The sequence below is a fragment of the Colletes latitarsis genome, chromosome 4 (assembly GCF_051014445.1).
Source record: "Colletes latitarsis isolate SP2378_abdomen chromosome 4, iyColLati1, whole genome shotgun sequence".
Lineage (NCBI taxonomy): Eukaryota > Metazoa > Arthropoda > Insecta > Hymenoptera > Colletidae > Colletes > Colletes latitarsis.
The window spans coordinates 42,845,342-42,864,957 of NC_135137.1; positions in this window are offsets into that span (position 1 = coordinate 42,845,342).

The window sequence follows — 19,616 nt, forward strand, 5'->3', positions numbered from 1 at the left end:
GACCACCACTGATGCTTCTGACATCGTATAACAATTACTACATGCTACTGTTCGCCCCTGCTGATCTTTGCTTGCCACTGCATGCCTCTGCTCGTCTCTGCTGACCGCTGCTGACCACCTCTGATGCTTCTGACAACATATAACGCTTACTACTTGCTACTATTCGCCCCTGGTGATCTCTGCTTGCCACTGCTGGCCTCTGCTGACCACCGCTTATATTTCTGGCAACGTACAACGATTACTACGACTCCTGCCTTCCTCTGTTAACCTCTGCCAGCGTCCCCTGACCTCTGCTGACTACCGTTTATATTTCTGGCAACGTACAACGATTACTACTGGCTACTGCCACCCTCTGCTGACCTCTGCCAACATCTCCCGACGTCAGCTGACCAACGCTGACCAACGCTGACCAACGCTGACCATCGCTGACCACTGCTGACCGTTGCTGACAAATTGTGACACGATGTAATATAATATAATATGTTTATATGTATTAAAGTGTTGTATAATGTAAATCTATGGTAATAAATGATATAATTTCAAAGAATTCTATGTGTTCTCATCATTTTTACCCTTCTTTTCCTATCGAAATCATTCCCTTAGTTATAAGACACTCCGAATCTTTTAAAATTTTCTAAGTTCCCCGGAAAGATTTCAAATTTCTCGGAATCCCTGGAACTTACCGGAGTCCCTGAAACTTCTCGGAATCCCTGAAATTTCCAAGAAGTTTCAGGCAGCGACTAAAATTCCGGCCTGAATTTTTCGGCAAAAATTTTAAAGAGCCGTTACGTAATATTACGTAATATTACGTAACATTACGTAACATTACGTAATAGCTCTCTAAAATTTTTCGCGGCCGGAATTTTTCGGCAAAAATTACGTAATATTACGTAACATTATGTAATATTACGTAACATTACGTAATAGCTCTTCAAAATTTCTCGCGGCCGGAATTTTTCGGCAAAACTTACGTAATATTACGTAACATTATGTAATATTACGTAACGGCTCTTTAAAATTTTTGCCGAAAAATTCAGGCCGGAAGTTTTGCCGCTGCCTGAAACTTCTTGGAAATTTCAGGGATTCCGAGAAGTTTCAGGGACGCCGGTAAGTTTCAGGGGTCCGAGAATTTTCAGGAAATCTTAGAAATGACGTCATTTCCGATTTGGAAAGGGAAAGAGGGGTAAAAAATGATGAGAATACATAGAATACTTGGAAATTATATCATTTATTGCCATAGATTTACACTATACAAAAGTTTAATACATATAAACATATTATATTATATTACATCATGTCACAAGTTGTCAGCAACGGTCAGCAGTGGTCAGCGATGGTCAGCGATGGTCAGCTGACGTCGGAAGATGTTGGCAGAGGCCAGCTTAGGTCGGGAGATGCTGGCAGAGGGTGGCAGAGGGTGGCAGTAGCCAGTAGTAATCGTTGTACGTTGCCAGAAATATAAGCGGTGGTCAGCAGTGGTCAGCAGCGGTCAGCAGAGTCCAGCGGAGGCAGGCAGAAGTTCGTAGTAATCGTTATACGTTGTCAGAAATATAAGCGGTGGTCAGCAGAGGCCAGCAGAGGCTGGGAGAGGCTAACAGTAGCCAGTCGTAATCGTTATACGTTGTCAGAAGTAACAGGAGTGGTCAGCAGCGGTCAGCAAAGGCCAGCGGAGGCAGGCAGAAGTCAGTAGTAATCGTTATACGTTGTCAGAAATATAAGTGGTGGTCAGCAGAGGCCAGCAGAGGCTGGAAGAGGCTAACAGTAGCCAGTCGTAATCGTTATACGTTGTCAGAAGTAATAGGAGTGGTCAGCAGTGTTCAGCAGAGGCCAGCAAAGGCATGCACAGGCAAGCAGAAACCTGCAAAGGCAAGCAGAGACTTGTAGGGGCATGCAGTAGTAAGTATTAATCGTTATATATTATCAGAAATACGTGCAGTGGTCAGTAGCGTTCGGCGGAGGCCAGGAAAGTTCAGCAGATACAAGCACACGCTGACAGAGATCAGCAAAGACCAACAGAGGTTAGCAAAAGTTAGTAGTAATCGTTATACGTTGTCAGAAGTAAGAGAAGTGGTCAGCAGCGGTCAGCAGAGGCCAGCGGAGGCTGGCAGACGTCAGTAGTAATCGTTATACGTTGTCAGAAATTCCAAGAGTGGTCAGCAGCGGTCAGCAAAGGCCAGTGGAGACCTGTTGACGGGAGGTCGGATATTAGTTGTTCAAGAGCGAGAAGGGAAGTGTGAGCCTTTCTCTTTCGACTCCCACGAGACGGTCCGAACTTACTGGGGGCAGCTTCGGAGAATCGAGAAAAAGGGCATGCGTCATTTTGCCTTTGTCGGGTTTCCAAAACTCCACGAGCTCACGTACGCGTGATCTGACATAGTATGAGAGAGCACCTTCGGTGCCTTTCTGGCATCTCTGATCTGACTGCCATACCGACCTGAAAGTTCAGAGATGATTTTAGTGTCCTCTTCTCATGGATGGCGGTCAGTTGACAAACTATTCACTGAATTAGTATTGATAGGCAAACAGCTGTAGTGTTTGCGTAAATACATGTGAGTTGACTATGGAAGGGATTAAAATTCATTTCTGAATCTGTTGGTAACGTTGCGAATGACGCGAAAATGGTAATGGAGTTTCGAGAGCCCATAAAAATGAGCCGAAAAAATACATTGGTTGAAAGATCTACTCGTATACCTCGTCTTTGACAATACTCTAGAATCTTTGATGAATCAATGAGAATCAAAACTAACCTAGCGAAGAAGCTCTATATTCATGATGACCTATGCAAGGCGGATCGCAGCCAATTTGCTAATATTATTTAGTTTTTAATTAATAATTGCATTACCCAGCTAAGAGTGATACGATTATTAATTAAACGCTAAATAATATTACCCAGGTCTCACCACGAGGAGGTTGCTGCGAATGGAGACCCGAAGGGAGATAGATGGAATCCAAGTTCCATCGATCTCCCTTTTACATCCTTAGAAACTAGATTAGTCATGCCAAGTAATTATTTTGTTTAAAAAGGGATGAAGCTAAATTGTTGGAGGCGCGACGCGACGCGATGCTGAACCGTGCAGCAGATCCGAGGATCGAATCGACACTATCCTTGGTAGATTGATTTCTATTTCTAGAAATCGATCTATCATGGGCAGGCGACTAGATCTTTCGGACAAATTGAACGGCCGATCACATGTTTCGTTCGACGAAACAGTGGTGACCGAAGCAAGAAACGAGAGAACGAGTCGAGAGAAGCTACTTGTTAAATAATTACTTGGTATACGCAGATACACTAGAGACTTAAAATTAACGTCGAAGCTCAAGTCTAGTCAAGTTGAAGCTAAAATCTCTAGAGCCCCAGAAAAGTGGGCTAAAAAAATACATTGGGTGAAAGGTCTACTCGTATACCTGGTCTGTGCTAAAATCACCTCCGAATTTTTAGGTCGGTATTGCAGTCAGACTGGGCCACTTTCAGTCCATAAGGTGAAAGGTCTACTCGTATACCTCATCTGTGATTACGCTTTCAATTACATTGATGTTTATTAAATTTCTATTTTTGTTACAAAACGTTTTACCAGTCGATCGGCGCTGCATTCCCACTTTTCCAATTGAAGGTACATAGATTCTCAACGCGAGGTAAGTTGAACGGTTTTCAGAACTATGGGTTTTCATGAAAGATGGAACGTGTCAAATTTTCCGATTGTTAAACATGTGTTCCGATAATGCAGAACTGCAAATATTTTTTCCAAAAATCGCATTATTGATCCTCGATTTTCGTCGGTTATTTCCAAGTAATTTTTAAAACGTATTTGTATAAATTCTTCACAAGGACTGTCTTAATTTTCAACGTTTTACTCGTTTGGATCCCTTCTTTTCGTAATGTTTCAAACTAGTTAGAAGTCGCAGTTTCCCTTTCGGATATTCGTATGATCGCTAGGGAACTCAAATTCGCTGACTGTCTTTTATGCTAAAGACAAGAATTCTAATCGGGAATTATAATTGTTAATTCGTTAAATGATGCGAAATGATCATCGTCCGCCAGGGAGAGGGTACTTTCTTGCAAGATTACGTACTCTCTTGGCTCTCGACAATTTTGAACTTCTTCCTTAAGATGTCTATTTTCTCCGACCATCTTCGTCTGAATTTACCCGGTAAAAATAGCAAGTTATAACGTGAAATTACCGTCGTCCATGGAATATTGTCGAACGGCTGCCGATTATCACGGAAGCTTGTGGCAATCTGTCGAACTTTACGGACGAAACCTTAATTCCGATAAAATCGCTAATTTGAAGGGAGTCAAGCTCGTTATTTTAACGAAGCCTTTTCAAAGCCCCGCGATACGACTTGTTCCTCCCCGACGCGGAATAAGAAAATTGAATTTGAAATTTTCAGGTCGATCGGCGGCTAAAGCGATTAGCTATCATAGGTAGCGGGACAGATATGTGTATTAGTCGTTTATTCGACGTTCTGATAGATGGTCGGATGTATAAACACAGAGAAAGAGGCAGTTACCGCGCGGAATCTCGTCGCATCGTTGGCGAGTTCGGAACGCTGGTGAATCTTTTCGCGGTTAAATTCCATCTGTCGTACGTCCGTCCAGCGTACGTGCCGGTGGTCGTTGCACGGTCAGCTGCAATTAATCCGTTTTATAGACGTTGCCGATGTAAATGAAGTTTTCGGTCGAGTGTCCGGCAGCTGGTCGATCTGCGCGCGATACGATCAACGGGGAAAAAGAACCAGAGGAACGAACGCGTCCCGTTTGCCGCTCGTAAAAAGACCCGAGGCTTTAACCGTTCCGGTTGTAAAACCCTCTTTCGAGCAATTAATAATAACCGCCCCTTCGCAGCTTTTACAACGATAAAACCAACTTTTACCTCGTGCCCAGCCGCGATTCCACGCCGTTGGGCGCTCTCCTCCTAAGATCTCCCCGGAAATCGTTGTTTGTCCCTCGTCCTCCGTTAATACCATTGGCAGTTTATCAAGCCAAGAGTCAGGGAATTGTAGCAAACGATGACGCGCGCGTAAGGTTGTTTGTTTCTCGGTGTACGTGGATCGTTCAGATACGTGTTTAATGTAGAGGGTAGAAGAATCGTATGGTCGTGACTAGCGTAGACAGTAGAAACAGTGGAGATCCGTCGAGACAAGATGGGAATGTGCGTGGAAAATTTCCAGACCTAAAAGTATCGTGCAACACACGACACACGATACGATTGCAAAGACTGGACAATTTGATCGATTCTACTAGCGAATAGTCTTTCTAGAAATCGCCGATAGAAGTTTTATGGAAAGAGTTTCGTTGTGAACGGATCGACTTGGAGTTGTTTTATGAAAAGTGCCGGATTCCCGGGGTACAGTGCGAAAGAAAGTTTCCCGTCGACGTTTTCGACATCGCGTTTTCCACTCGATTCGTCATTGGCGTCCGGGGGAATGCAAGCGGTTCGATTCGCCGTGAAAATTGCGCGTGAACGTCACGAAGCGATTTCCAACTTTCCGTGGACACGTCCGAAGTTCGTGACGACTTTTTGGCTGGATCGCGTGCGTACAAATCGTAACGTCGCTTCGAGATGTCGGACGGAAGCCCCCGATGGTTCCGAGGCTTCTTGCGTCGCGATCCTGAAATCGGCGTCCTCCTCGCAGTGATGGATGAGGGGGGACGCAGACTTCGCCGACAGCGTAATACCGGCTCGCCAACGGACGACCTGAATGCAACGCCTGCGATCCGAAACGTTTCGCTTTCGCGTCTTGGCCATATTCTTCGAAACAAACAGATAACAGACGTAACGAGACTTTAAAGCTACTTTGGTTTTTGTTCGTCGAAGGACATTTTTCTTGAAAAGACGATGTCGTTTCTCCTACGTTTCGACCTACGAACCAGTTACGTTTACAAGGAGGACAGTTGAGAAATCTTTAGTATCTCCGGTAGCCTAAGAATTCGGTTAGATCAAATTCCGAAACACCCCAGCTTTCTGCGGTTCCGTGCGAAACACACTGGACCACCCAGATCGGTACTGAAAAGTGAGATCAAGCAAGAAACGATGCACAGCCAGGAATCAGTGTCACGTAGATATTTTTCAATCTAGGGCTTCCCGTTTCAAAGATAATTACACGAAACGAAATGTGTTTTATGCGACGAGCACGCGTTTCCGTTTTGAGACGGAGCAGTTCCGCGAAAGAGGAAATCCTATTTTTCAGGGCTGTCGGCTAATATAATGTCATTGATTAAGTCGAGCTCCCGTTTCGATTATATGGCGCACAGATTTCAAGGTATTCATACTTGGCAAATTCCTCTGCGATTCTCGCCGCTATGAAATATTTTCTCTTCCTCGTCCGCGCCTGTTTATCCTCAATTTACCATGCCGAAGTGGAAACGGTGGCACGAATTTACCGTGCAATTTTCCATTCCCTCTTTTTTTCTCTCTCTGCCCTCCTCCTCCTGTCGTTCTTCTTTGCACATCCACCGCCGCCATCCGTTCGTCACCCTCCATTATTTACTACTTCGAAACATCGAAGACACTTCTTTCCACTCCAGCGTGCTCGAAAAATTTCGTCCGCCTTCAATCCTCGCCATCTTTTTCTGTTCATAACGTTCAACGAATCTTCTTTCTCCTCTTTCCTGTCTGCTTTAAAAATTCATGAAACCGAACCGGTTGACTTTGTTCTGCAATATCCTCCATGATTTAGCCAATTTAATATACCAATAATATGCCGAACGAATCGCTTTTCCGTTCCTAATCTTTTCCGTTAACACTAAACCTACCGACGCTTCGTATATACCCATTTCTACCAAGACCGGTCAAACGACCAGTCTTTCTTTTTCTCTTTTACGAGGGAACGTACTTTTAATTTTTACATTATATCTATAGAAAGTAAATGTGCATACTTAATACTACCAGAGAAAGGAATTTTTAATCCAGAGTTATCGCACACCGGTCGTATAATCAATAGGAATTGCTAAAACTTCGTTGAGTCCATAGCGTTAAAGTAAATGTGAAAATAAACCAAGAAGACAGCATAATTAAAAACAGTTGGTATAGTCATCGAATAGTGGATGAAATGCCCTTTAAAATGAGCGTTCGAACGAGGCGATATCTTTATTAGTTCCGGAGATATGAGGATTTTAATTTCAAGTCGATGCGGTGGCTAGTTTCGGAGATACGACGGACCGCAGCGTTGTTTACGTTTCATTGACGCGAGAAGAATGACCGCGCGCGCGTAAGTAGTAGCGCGTAGTAAATTGTTGGAAACACTACGCGGAACTAGGTCACGGCAGTCACGTACGCGAGATAGGTCAGCGCGACGCACGAGCGTGCGAGAGCACCGACGCGCTAGACGAACACAGCGATAGTTGGATTAAGAAAAATTACTTTTTACATAAATTACGATATCTCGGAAACGGAAAGTCGGATCGACAAAAACCAAAAACCATTTTAAAGGGGAGGCCTTGCCGCCGTTAACAATGCCTCAATAATTAATGAAACACTAATGGTTTCGGAACTGCACGCGTTCAAAGTTTTGGTATTTTTAATATGCGTTAATACAGGTTTCTAAGGCGGCGAGAGCGCGGATAGCGGAATTTAAAATATACCTCTTTACGTAAATTGCGATATCTCGAAAACGAAAAGTCGGATCGACAAAAACCAAAAGCCATTTTAAAGGGGAGGCCTCGCCGCCTCTAACAGTGGCTCAATAATGAATAAAACACTAGTGGTTTCGGAATTGCACGTGCGTAAAGTTTAAAATAAATTTTTAGGTTCGTTTAATCAAACTAAACGAGCAGATACTTTCGATTTATATCGGTACTCTGATATAATCATTTCGCCAAAACGGAACAAAGATCTCGGATTCGTCGACGTTATGCACTTATCGAGATGAAAGTTTAATTTGGCGGTTTCAACATTTATGCGTACTAAATCTTTCTTTAAGGTTCGTTTCATACTGCATGTTCTAGCTGCGTCTTTTTACGAGATCCATGCGCAGCTACAACGAATACAAACGTTCGCTGTGGGACGTACGCTGTTACTTGGATAGTTTTTTACATAAAAACGATGCGTTTTATCGAACGTTTTATGAACGGTCTGTGTAACTACCAAAATACACGACGATACGCTATGGTTGCGGAGAAACGATGAAAATGCGGCGTTCTCGGTACGGCATTTTGCGGGCCTCTGTGCTGCAAGCTACGTTGTTCGAAAGGGGCGAATATAAAGAGAGGGGACGGCTTTGTCGCGCTACCGGCTCACATGTCGAACTTATGAAAATTAATAAGAAAAATTGCCCATAAATTCGAAAGTCTCGTTCGCGGAACTCTGCAAGCCGCATCTTGGCTTGGCAATAAAATTAGAATTATGTCGGCCCTCCCTCCAGCAGCCACGACCCCCGGTGTCGGTGGTTCGACGAGACAAGCCGTACTTGCCGAGGGCTTGGCAGCGTTTGTTAGCTACCCTGGAATGTGTCCTCCGGATCCTAACGTATGAGTTACCCCGCCAAGATTACATCCATGTCTTACGCGGAGCCGCCCTCGCGTCAGAACCTATGGTTATTAAATTCTACGCTTCCTCCGTGCATCTTCCGATCCGACGTCCCTTCAGAGCTGCTCGATTTTCTTCGCGGAGTTGACTTATTGCCGCGGGATCTCCGAGACAAGCCGACGCGTCGCTCGGAGCGACGCTGGTCTTTCTTACGAAGTCGGGTCGACCGCTACGCGTCGCCATTTTTATGAATCTTTTAGGGTCACGGTTATTGCTCTTAAAGGAGACGCTTCAAACTATCGGGATAGTAAAATTTCATTTACCGGGAAAGTGACTCGTTAACCGATCGACAAGGATGTTCGCGTTTACGATTAAGACGATTTCAGTGTTTAGAAGAAAAGAAAAGCCGTAACCACCATATTTGTTTCCGAATAAATGCTGTTTATTTCGTTAATTAACAAGAGAGAATCGGGTTTAGCGCACCGCTCAAGGTGGCTCTCTCCTCTTCTCGTAACGTTTCAGACGGTGGTTCTTGGTGGTCAAAAGGTCGTCGAAATTGGTGCCATGTAACCGTCCCGGGCGTTTTCGTTGCCTCGGTTCCCTTGCCCTATCGAGCGAAATGTCATTCCGGACGGAGATCATGTGCAATGGCGGTCTCGATGACAAAAATACGTACGTCGGCTTATGCGGTCTACTGTCGCGTACCAGCCAACCGCAAACATCCTGCCGGTGCGCGTACATATAATGATAACAGTGGTTGGATCTGCTCGAGCATCGAATCGTTGACGGGCTGCCAATCGCGAAACGGCAATTTAGCCGTGAAACGCAACGAGACTCGACCGCGGTCGTACGCGGCCACAGGTCCCACCGAAATTCTCTTCGTCCACTTAACCCCTGCGGGGCCATTAGAACGAAAAAATACCCGTGTCAGCGCTCGTTTCGCTCAAAGCCAAAGAACTCCTATATTTGACGTTTCAATCGTGGCTTTTCGATCGGTCGCTCGTGTTACGGTCATTAATTTCTAGACTATCGTGCTAACACTCTCGCGTACGCTTGACCTTTTATTTAGAGCATTACCTTTTTACGGCTACGAACCAACAAATTAGACATAAACCGTTGATTGTTATTGTTTGGTTAGCAAGCTTGAAAGCACGCGTTGGAAACGATCTAATTTCGCAATCCGTTAGACGCATGCCGGCGGTCAGCAACCAATACGAACGAGTGAACTTAAAGATTAACCGATCGAACGATTCTGAATTTGGGCTCGCGTGACCGGCCGCCTTACGGTCGGGATATTAATCTAACTTAACCTAATCTAATCTAACATGATCGGTGGATTAGGCTAGGTCTGGGTTAAATTAATATCCCGGCTGTAAAGCGGCTGGTCATGCGAGCCCAAACTCAAAATCATTGCATGTATTATTAATCATTGCTCGTGGAATATTTCATTTTACGATTCAGACTGGTACGTTCGAAACAAGATTTCCGCGAAACATTTGACATTTATCGTACGGTAGTTTTCCGTAATTTTACGCACGATAACATCAAAATTAAAAGGACGTTAAATATTTTTATTTCCAACGAACGAGTTTCGCGTCCAAGATTAAGAAGTTATTTCCTCGGAGTCGATGAAAATAAAAATCTCGACAAAAGTTTCACACAGACCCGGACGTCGTTTAGCAAACGGCGTCCGTGGATCGTAAAGCATACGAAAGATGTTATTGAAAAGTTTCGTCCGTTGGTGGACCGTGATCTTTATCGTTCCAGGAGAACGTTCCTTTCAAGGAGTATATGACCGGATTATGAGGTTGCCGGATCAAAAAAGGACAGGGAAGGCAACCATTTTACCAGAGAACGATCAGGGATAAAGGAGGAGACTTTAAGAAGCTTACCTTGATGACAATGTAGACGCTTCGAAAACGAAGAGCGAAACGATTCCGAGAAACGAAACATTTTCTTTTCTTGTATCAGTGATCAACCGAGCACGAATTGCCATGCTAGGACCTACAGATTAGGCCAGGGGTTCATAACCTTGTTATTTTTATTAAGGATCACCCTCGTTAAATCAATGTTTTTCAATCAGCGTTGAAAATCTTTACTTGCTCGGGCATAACGCACCAACAGGATTAAACTTTAAAGAAATCGTTTCGCAAGATAAGGATAAGCTTCTTGAAAGGAACATAAAAATCCTTGGAAACGTTTTGGGTTAAGGTTGCATCTTCGATAAGATTTAAATTGGACAGGGAATAATAATTGAAAAAAGGATTTTTTAGTATTTCCAGGTGTTTGAAAATTTCGTAGGTTGAAAAAGTCAATTTAAAAAAGCTATCTCGTTTCTCGCCGTGAAATGGATAACATCGAGCATCGTGCCGTGATTAAATTTTTCGCTAATACAGGCTTAACGGCACCGATAGAAACTTTTAACGAAACGAAGAATGGTACATGATCGTATAGTACGGTAAAAAGATACGTAACGGTTGTGATAATAACGAAGACACGAAGTTAATCCGTCGAAATACGACATAATTTCGTTGCAGCATCGATGTTGAAACGTTCGTTCAATGTCGCGTGTAATTGGTGAAAGACGCGCATACGATTAAATATCGTATACCGATTCCATTGAGAAACGGGGAGGGGAATTTTTACCAAAGGAGTCGTTCTTTTCAAGTCGCTTCTTCCGCGCAAATGCATGTCAGTGTCGTCGTTGGTGGAAAATGCTCGACGATATCGACGCCAGTGGGTACATCGATGACGATAATGAACCTTCCGGCAGTGGTCGACCGACTAGGCGATTTACGCGCGTGTTATTCACGCGAACGCGTATCCATTAGAGAGCAAACGTTTTTCTCCCTTTAGTTTGTACGCGCAAATGGCATGGGCGTAAGTTTGCGGAATAAAAGGGCAAAACGGAACCAGCTTTCAGGCGGTAGAGAAAGAAAAGCAAAGTTGGAGGTGGAGGAACGCCGAAGAAAAAAAGAATATTTGTTTGTTCACGATCGTTTACGCACGTATGCCGGGGCACGACTACGGGCACGAGACGGTCATCTTTGTCGACCTATCGCGTTACTTTGGTTAGCAAATATGTGACTACGATTCCCTTCGAGGCCTTAACATTCAATAAATTGCTAATCAACGTCGTCATCTTCCTCGTTGATATTTTATTCGGAATTTTTAGGTAGAGCACTATCCCACGACGATCCGTCCGATTTTAATTTTCCACGTCTACGCAATTAGCACGTAATCCCGCGAATTACGTGGCCGTTGTCCAGTTCCCGAGCAACGCGTTTCGCGCGGAATTCATTTCGTATTCCTTGGACTGGATCTTTCAGGCGAAGGAAAAGGGGTTGCACGATTCCGGTAGCGGATTCGTTTGCGAGGTACGACCGCGCATATAATGATTATTCAAATTGTCGTCAGGGGATGTCAGGATTCTCGGTATTGAAGGATCGGAGACACCGTCCCGAACCGAGGGTGGAGAAGAACCCGTAGAGAAACGAGGAGAGTCGGTAGAAGAAACCAGAGAGCGGGAGCGAGACGTGCGATGCAGCCTACGTACTCGGTGATCCGCGGTGTGTGATCCAGGCCATTAGGCAAAGCTTCTTCCGTCTTTGTCCTTCCGAGGTTGCTCATCCCTCCTCCTCTTCGTTCCTCTTATCGTTTACCCGGTTTCAGCCCTCCGACCGTCGTCTCATCGATACGCTAACTGAAAAGGACGAAGCACGTGTTTCCGTGACGGTTTTTCCACCGAAGCTCCCGCAAGCTCTTCCAGGGACCTGCTAAGTCTGCCCGCGCAATCCGTGGCACGTGCGTCCCGAAGATTCATCTTCTCCCTTCTCCCACACCGTCGTTACACCTCTCGATGGTAATCGCTACCCCGTCGGGATTACTCTTCCTTCTTTCCTCGAATCGAGTTACCGAGTCTCTAACTTGTTTCCTCCACCGAACCTTTCCTATCTAACCGGACATTTAAATACCCTTGTAACATTGGCGTGTCCCGGTCCGTTCGAACACGTCGAGAAAACCTACTAATTTGCATTCGCGTCGTGTTCTTAAATTTTTTTCGATTAAGCGGGACTTAAAATTTTCCATTATGAAACCTCCGAAAGGGTGTTTTATAGAAGAAGCCGAATCCACGCGATGATTAAAGATAATCCAAGTACAAGAATTACCGTAATTATAGAAACAAGGTAAACGGGGTCGGAGAACAAGGCTGTTTTACAATCAAACTCAAACTCGGTAGCTTTGCAAAGAACAAACTGCGGACTATTCCTGGAGGAACTATTGGCGTTACGTTACTAATTTGCTCCATTCTCTTTGAAACTGGACTAGTCACCGTACACCCGACAACAGCGAAACTGATCGATCATGCATCCTATCTGTTCGAGCACTCCGATTAAAGGCCCTGGGATGTTTAGCAAAACAAGAAGCAAAGAAACTCATTAAATAGTTGTACGCAGGAATTCGTCCTTGCGTCTCGGAGTGGATACGTTGCCTCGACTGGACTTGTTAGAATCTAAATAGTCGAGCATGGACAGGCAGAGCATAATTGAATCGGACGACGCACATCGGTAATTCACGGAGGACAGTCTAGTTTTTTGTTATTCATGGGCAACATTTTCGGAGAGACGCGCCCTGTCCCGACCTAATTCCGTTCAAATTTCCGGCCCCGAGGCGCCTAAAGGAATTAGCATTCGATCTCGTCGCTCGTGGCCAAGCGTCTCTCGGGGTTCTCCGTCCGCCGGAAAATTGTCGTCGCGTCACTTTCGTTCGGTGTATCTTGTACGGCTACGCGCATAACTAGCTCTGTCCTGCGACCAAGATCTCGTCCTACGCATCGATCGAACCATCTATACCAACGACAAGATCGAACGTGGAGCTGTTTGTCCACCAGATATTCCATTGCACTTTGAACACCGCGATTCCAGTGTCGTGACTCGCGTTCGACTTTTCCCGGTGATCGTTCATTTCCATTTTTCTTTTCTTAGAAATCGTGCAGCCCGGTTATAAAACCGAGCCGAGGGGCAACAATAATTCCAACTCGAGCCATTCACCGCGTCCGTTGGCCGGCCACTTCCTTCCCGTCGTTCTTCCAGCCAGAGTTAAGTTTAATTTCGTCTATTAGTCCAAGTCTAGAGGCCGACAGCTCGGAATCGGCCGAGCAAGATGGCGTGATGCAACGGCATAATCCGCGAATCGAAAGGAGGCGTTGCGGGCTCTCGGTGTGCGTAATGACGCCGGCCGAGATAATGACACGGTCCGAAGGGCCGCCGTTAGGTAATAATGTTGCCCTATCAAGCGGCGATTAGGCCCTTTAAAGCACCGGCGATCGCGCATCGGTGGCTCGCTCGACAGGTGCTAGTTAGACGAATTACTCGAATCGAGAGACGCTTGCTCGACCGCTTTGCGGCATGGGGTAACAAAATCATTCTATTTTCTTAATAATCGCAACGCGGTGACGCGCGAATAAAGCGTCCGAGGGCACGCGGTTTCTATCGATTTCCATCATCGAGCAGCGAGGCGACTGTTCGATATTCCCAGCTCCGTGAGTGGCTGTTAAATATTTCAACGGTGCGCGCTAGCTCTGACTACTTACCGGTTCATGGATTACGGGGAACTTCCGTTTCGTGGGAACGCATCGTTAGAGGAGTTGCGTCCAAAGTTACGTCCCGTCAACGGCTCCAAGTTCCCCCTTCCCGATCGAAGATCGATCCGTGTCGCTCGCCCCGTCTATTTTCGAGCTCCCGATTCCTCTATCAACGATTTTTAGATAGAACCAATCAGCCGGTGGTTCGCATCTTTACGTACGCACGGTATACTTTGTTTCCATCGCTTTTATCGCGGACGATGATATCCCGAGGATAGACATTCGTGCTTAGCCCGTATTAATGTAAATGAATTATGAACAGGGAATGATTCCCTGCACGTACGGCGCACGAAACTCTCGGCCGTAAAGAAGATCGACAGAAAAGATAGAGGGGAATGTGCGTTTGTAATTCGTTCTCACCGTTCGCTGCACCGCTGCTTAATGTTCGCGTCGCGATCGCTCTATCTCTCGGATCTTTCGCCTTACGATTCTTTAATCGCACCGTGCGTCGCGTCCTTGGTTACAGAATGTTCGAACGTCGCCATTTTTTAAAAGGAATAGGAATATCCCTTTCTTTCGGCCGTACGCGTTCCGCCCCTTTGATAAATTCCACAATTGTGAAACAATTTTAATATGTATCCTGGTTAGTCGACGTAACGCAGCGTTGATGCAAGAGTCGGGGAACAAAGTAGAAAAAGAACAACAAGACGGTAACGAAAAGAGAAAGAAGGGGAATGAACAAAAGTGCAACAATGCGGTGTTGTGGTGTGTATCGGTGCGAACAGGGTGTTTCGTCGAGATGCATACGTCGCACGCAACTGCCGAGGGCGTACAGATTGAAACGGGGGTGGGGGCGAAGGTGGCCGGGGAATTCGAAAGAGCTACGGGGTTACGAGTTATGAATTAACTGTCACCGCTTCTTTGATTTGTGATGTTTCTCCGGCCTCTCATCCTGTCTCTTTCTCTGACTCCGCTTCGATTCGTTTTTCGTTTTCCTCTTTCGGCCCCGTTCGCGCACCATTTTCTTTCCCTCGACTCGATTTGCCTCCGTTTGATTGATCGAGTACGATAGAGCTCGATTTCAGAGAACAGCTCCTCCCGTCGTTCCTTTCCGTCGTCGCCCTTTCCTCATTCCTGCTCGCGCAATGGGACTAATAACGCCGTTAACGTCCTCGTACCCTTCCGTACGATTCACATTCCTCGTCATACGTCCCCTTAACGGGTGTCTCGTTCAACTTTACGATAGCGAACAAAAATAATTCGCAGATGCGTTGAAAAATTATCCGGCTTACGGAGACCTCTCTGACCCCCGTTGTTTTCCGAATATTTTATTCGCGTTTTCAACTAGAGTTTTCAACCAATTTTTCCTCGTATAGCTGTGCGACAGGCTAAAACGCAAAAAGAGAGAGTGATCGATAGCATCAACGCGAGACGTTTATGCAAAGTTTGCCAGTTTATCCATGAACCTATCGGGTAGCCGTGACCATCGTGTCTCGTCCGGCGTCTACGCTGTCACATTTCCGTGACGTCGGTGTATCGTTTGCTGGCGCTAATTAGTTTAGTTAATTATTTCGAAAGTTTTAAACCGGACGCGGACACGATCCAGACGCGACGATGAAACTCGTACAGGTGAGCATCGGTGGCAGACCGATGGCCGTGAGATCCCTGTAAAATCCAATAGTCGGCGAATTCTTCTCGTTCCAAGTTCGGAAAACCATCCGACTCTGTCGTTGGCGCGAGTTTCGATCCGAATACGACGCAGTTATGGCCGTCGGTGCCCCGATAGAATTCCGACGGCGAACGAAAGCACTGTTTAATACTTGTGACACCTACGTCGAACAATTTCTAAACGAGTAAAAAGCAAATCGCGCGTGTCAAAGATTTACGAAAGACGTCGTAATTCTTGTAGCATTATTGGGGGGCATTTTATAACATTCTCGTCGAATCGTACCGGTATATTTTACGGTGTGTGTACTCGCATAAAGTCACGTCCTCGCGTGTGCACTGAAAAGGATTTGATTCTCAAAGGCGGCAGCACGCTTCGAAGGAGATTTTCTTTTTTGCGTTCTATGCGCGACAACGTCGCTTTCCATTTCTCTCTTCGTGGAGACTATTGGAAAATTATTATTTAACAATTTGTGTACAACAAACTCACTATATTTTCAATTCGTAACTGAACAAGCGTCGTTCGTGTCCATCCGTGAGTTTGGCGTTAGAGAATCATCCATCGATGGGACAGGACAGAATCTTTGAGCTCGAAAAAGTTGTGGTCTCGTTTAGCGTTAATTTTGTCGGTCGAGCGCTCCCATGGAGTAAGCCACAGGGTATATATACCATCGCGAGGTAATCCAATAAAATTTGCCCTGTAACCTCGACGTCTCGGGCCAAAAAGGGATAAGGGCTACTTTATTGCTCGACGATGATTATCGGGAGGGTTTTAATAATTAATTTCCTAACGACGTCGTTAAACTTCCCGTTGCGGGTAATGCTTAAAGATCAGTTTAATCTTGCTACTCTGCTAAAGTTTGTCATCGTCGCTCGCGTCTTCTCAACTTTTCTTCCGACTTTGAGAAACCATCCATCCGGGTTTCCGGTCACTCGACGTTCGACGTAATCGCATTTCCGTAAAAATTTACCAGTCAAACGTTACGAGACTCTCTCGTCTTTTCCCCCGCGGAAATATCACGCAGCGAATCTATAATAATTTCGATGAAAACGGAATTGTACTGTATAGGAGCCGATGCTAATCTGGAAATAGTCGCGAGTCGAAGAAATTGACAGCAGACCCGAACGATCGAAATACCCAGGCAGCCAGTAAGAAACGATCGACAATAGATCATCGTTGGACGGAGTACCGTGTGTCGTTCGTAAAATAAGTTTTATCCCCCGAACGCGTTTACCCGGTGAAATTCGTCTCTGCTCCACTTATCGACACCCGACCACCCCCGTTCGATCGGTTTCTCGAACGGCCTCTGTCTCCGCGTATCGACCGCAACGACTAATGCTCTTTCCTGTTTCGCGTTTCGAGCAGACAGAAGAGCAGTCGTCCCGGTGGCAACCGGAAATCGACGCTCATTCGCAGACACGTGTCACGCGAAGGAAACGACGTCGTTCCGAGCGCGGTGAAGTTAGTCCGTCCCGAGGCGTTCAGCCGTTGGAAAGAGAACGCAACAACGCGGGGAACGAGCTCGTTGTCGGTGCCCTAGGTAAGGGGAGAACGGCGGGGAAATAATGCGAGTGTTGGCAGAGAGCGGTGCCCGAGAAAATTACAATTTGGGGGATGTAATTCCGTTCCGGAGAAATGGCCTGCACATACCGAGGCACCGGGGGTGGCGCGATGGGTGGTTGAACGTAGGGGAACGACTGGGTGGTGGAATCGGTGGAAAGCCATAGGTGGTAGCGAACGGGGGACGGTGGGGGGATAACGAAGGTGGGAGAGATTTATCAACAGCTCGTTCCGCGTTAACTAGACGCCGGAAACTCGAAAGATATTGCATCAGCGAGGCGATGATAGTGCCACGACGACTGGCATTAAATTGCATCCGGTCGTTGCAGGAATTTAGCCGCCATTACGGCGGCTGTTGGCCACCGCCAGCCCCTTCCGTTGTCCTAGTGGCCTCGCGCATCCTTAGCTACCCTCTCGGTCGAGCTCCGTTCGCGCGACTCCGTTTTCCTCGATCACAAGTTGCCCGGCTACGCTTGTGTCGATGATCGATACCGCGGCCTGGCACGCTCGACGCTAGTTTCGCTTTCGCAAACATCGCACGAGAATCGTGAATTTTCAATCGGGCCCTCGACTCTTTAAATTTTTTAAGGAAGATCAATGTTGAAACACCGCTTGCAAATCTCGCGTTTCGCAGCGGCTAGCGGCGCGCGTTCGATCGGACCTTTCGACGCTTCTCGTAAATGTTTCAGGTCGGAGAGCTCAACGCCCGCGGCGGGTATATCGCGTCAACTCGGAGGAACGGCGAACACGAGCTAGCAGAATAGATTTCGTGGTAAATTCATTCGCGCTCTTCTTCGCCTGATTAAAACCGTCCGCGGGAGCACGCTCGTGAAATTTCCATCGGATCGGCGAATCGTTATTCCTCGGGAAAACGTAACGCGCGCGCCTTTGAACAACGGTACGTACGAGTCCCCGTGAATCTTTTATCGCGTTCCATTTTCCCCGAGCCACACGCCCGTCGGAGAATACAGAAGCTACGCCAGAAACGACCGGGGAAGTCTCGAATTTCACGCGACAATGCGACAGCCGTGGACTCGGTTAGAAACGCCACAATTCTTCCTCTTCTTTCCTCGGGGTTACCGATTAATGTTGCAAGTATACCTGCCTCCGGAATCGAATCGACAGGCCCGATCGAAGAGTCGCGTGCGTGGGAAGGCAGAGTAATTTATCTGTTCGGTGGATTTGATCGAGGGCGAGGGCGGCCCTCGAGGCGCGAGTGTTTCAACCTCCGCTCTCATTGTCAGACAATTCCTTCTCTTCCAACGGGCAGAGTTACTCGCGAGCCTCGAACGTCGAAGCAATCTCCTTACCTTGCAAACGTTTGCTCGAACCACCCTTCCATCGTTTCCCGGCTCTGCTCGCGAAGCAACAACCTGTTATAGAGGCTCCGTAATTTGCATTTACACTTTAAACAAACACGCCAGGCAATGACGATGTTAGTGCGGTCCCTGGGATCCTTCGTTCCCTCGAGTTCCCGTCCAAACGTCTGCGATTGTTTTCCTTTGTTTCTAATTCTTATCGTTAATCGTGCCGCGTTACACCGACCGACCGACCGAACGACCGAACGACCGGGTTTTCAGTTCCAGCCAACAGCTTCCTCGTGCTACTAAAAAAACCTTCTCTCGCAATTCTATCCCACGTTTTGACAATAATTTTCCACAACATCCAGACTATATATCGAACGCACCAAAGTCGATAACGTTTGGCGAAAGATACGCAAGATGTACAGATACAGAGAATTGCTTTGAGAACAAACTGTCCTCTGTGTGTCTTCGTTGCTTGCTCTTTTCAGGAACTACCCCACTTTCGAGGAATTAATTGAACGCGAGAAAGCAGCTTCAAACTTAATCTTGCATAATGTCGAGGAAACTAATTTGCCTTTCCCGTTCTCCGCTCAACATTCAGAAGTCGTACAAATTTTCAATTATACCGAAATTGTAAAGCGCAAGATCCTGCGTAAGATACGCCTTAACGATTTCTTTAAAATAATTTAATAAAATTCGAGGATATCTGAATTTTGATTTCGCGATACTCGGTGTCGTCCATTACGCGTGCACCGTCCGAACGTATTGCCTCTGCCACTAATTTCTTTCGACTATTCGGGTTCGCGATTTCGATAAATCTCGTTCCGGGCAGCGGGCCAACAGGCGACCGGAACAGCGAATTTTCAACAAACTCCTAGCTACGTCCGTTCTCGGGTAAAACTAATTACGATATCGGTGGTAACCGAACGAACGACTGTCCCTCTTGAACATCCCCGGAAACCGAGTACTAATTATACCGGAGAGACGGTGCGGCCCAAATACCGCGTGCGTGGAAACGTCCGGGATGACGTAGCGCG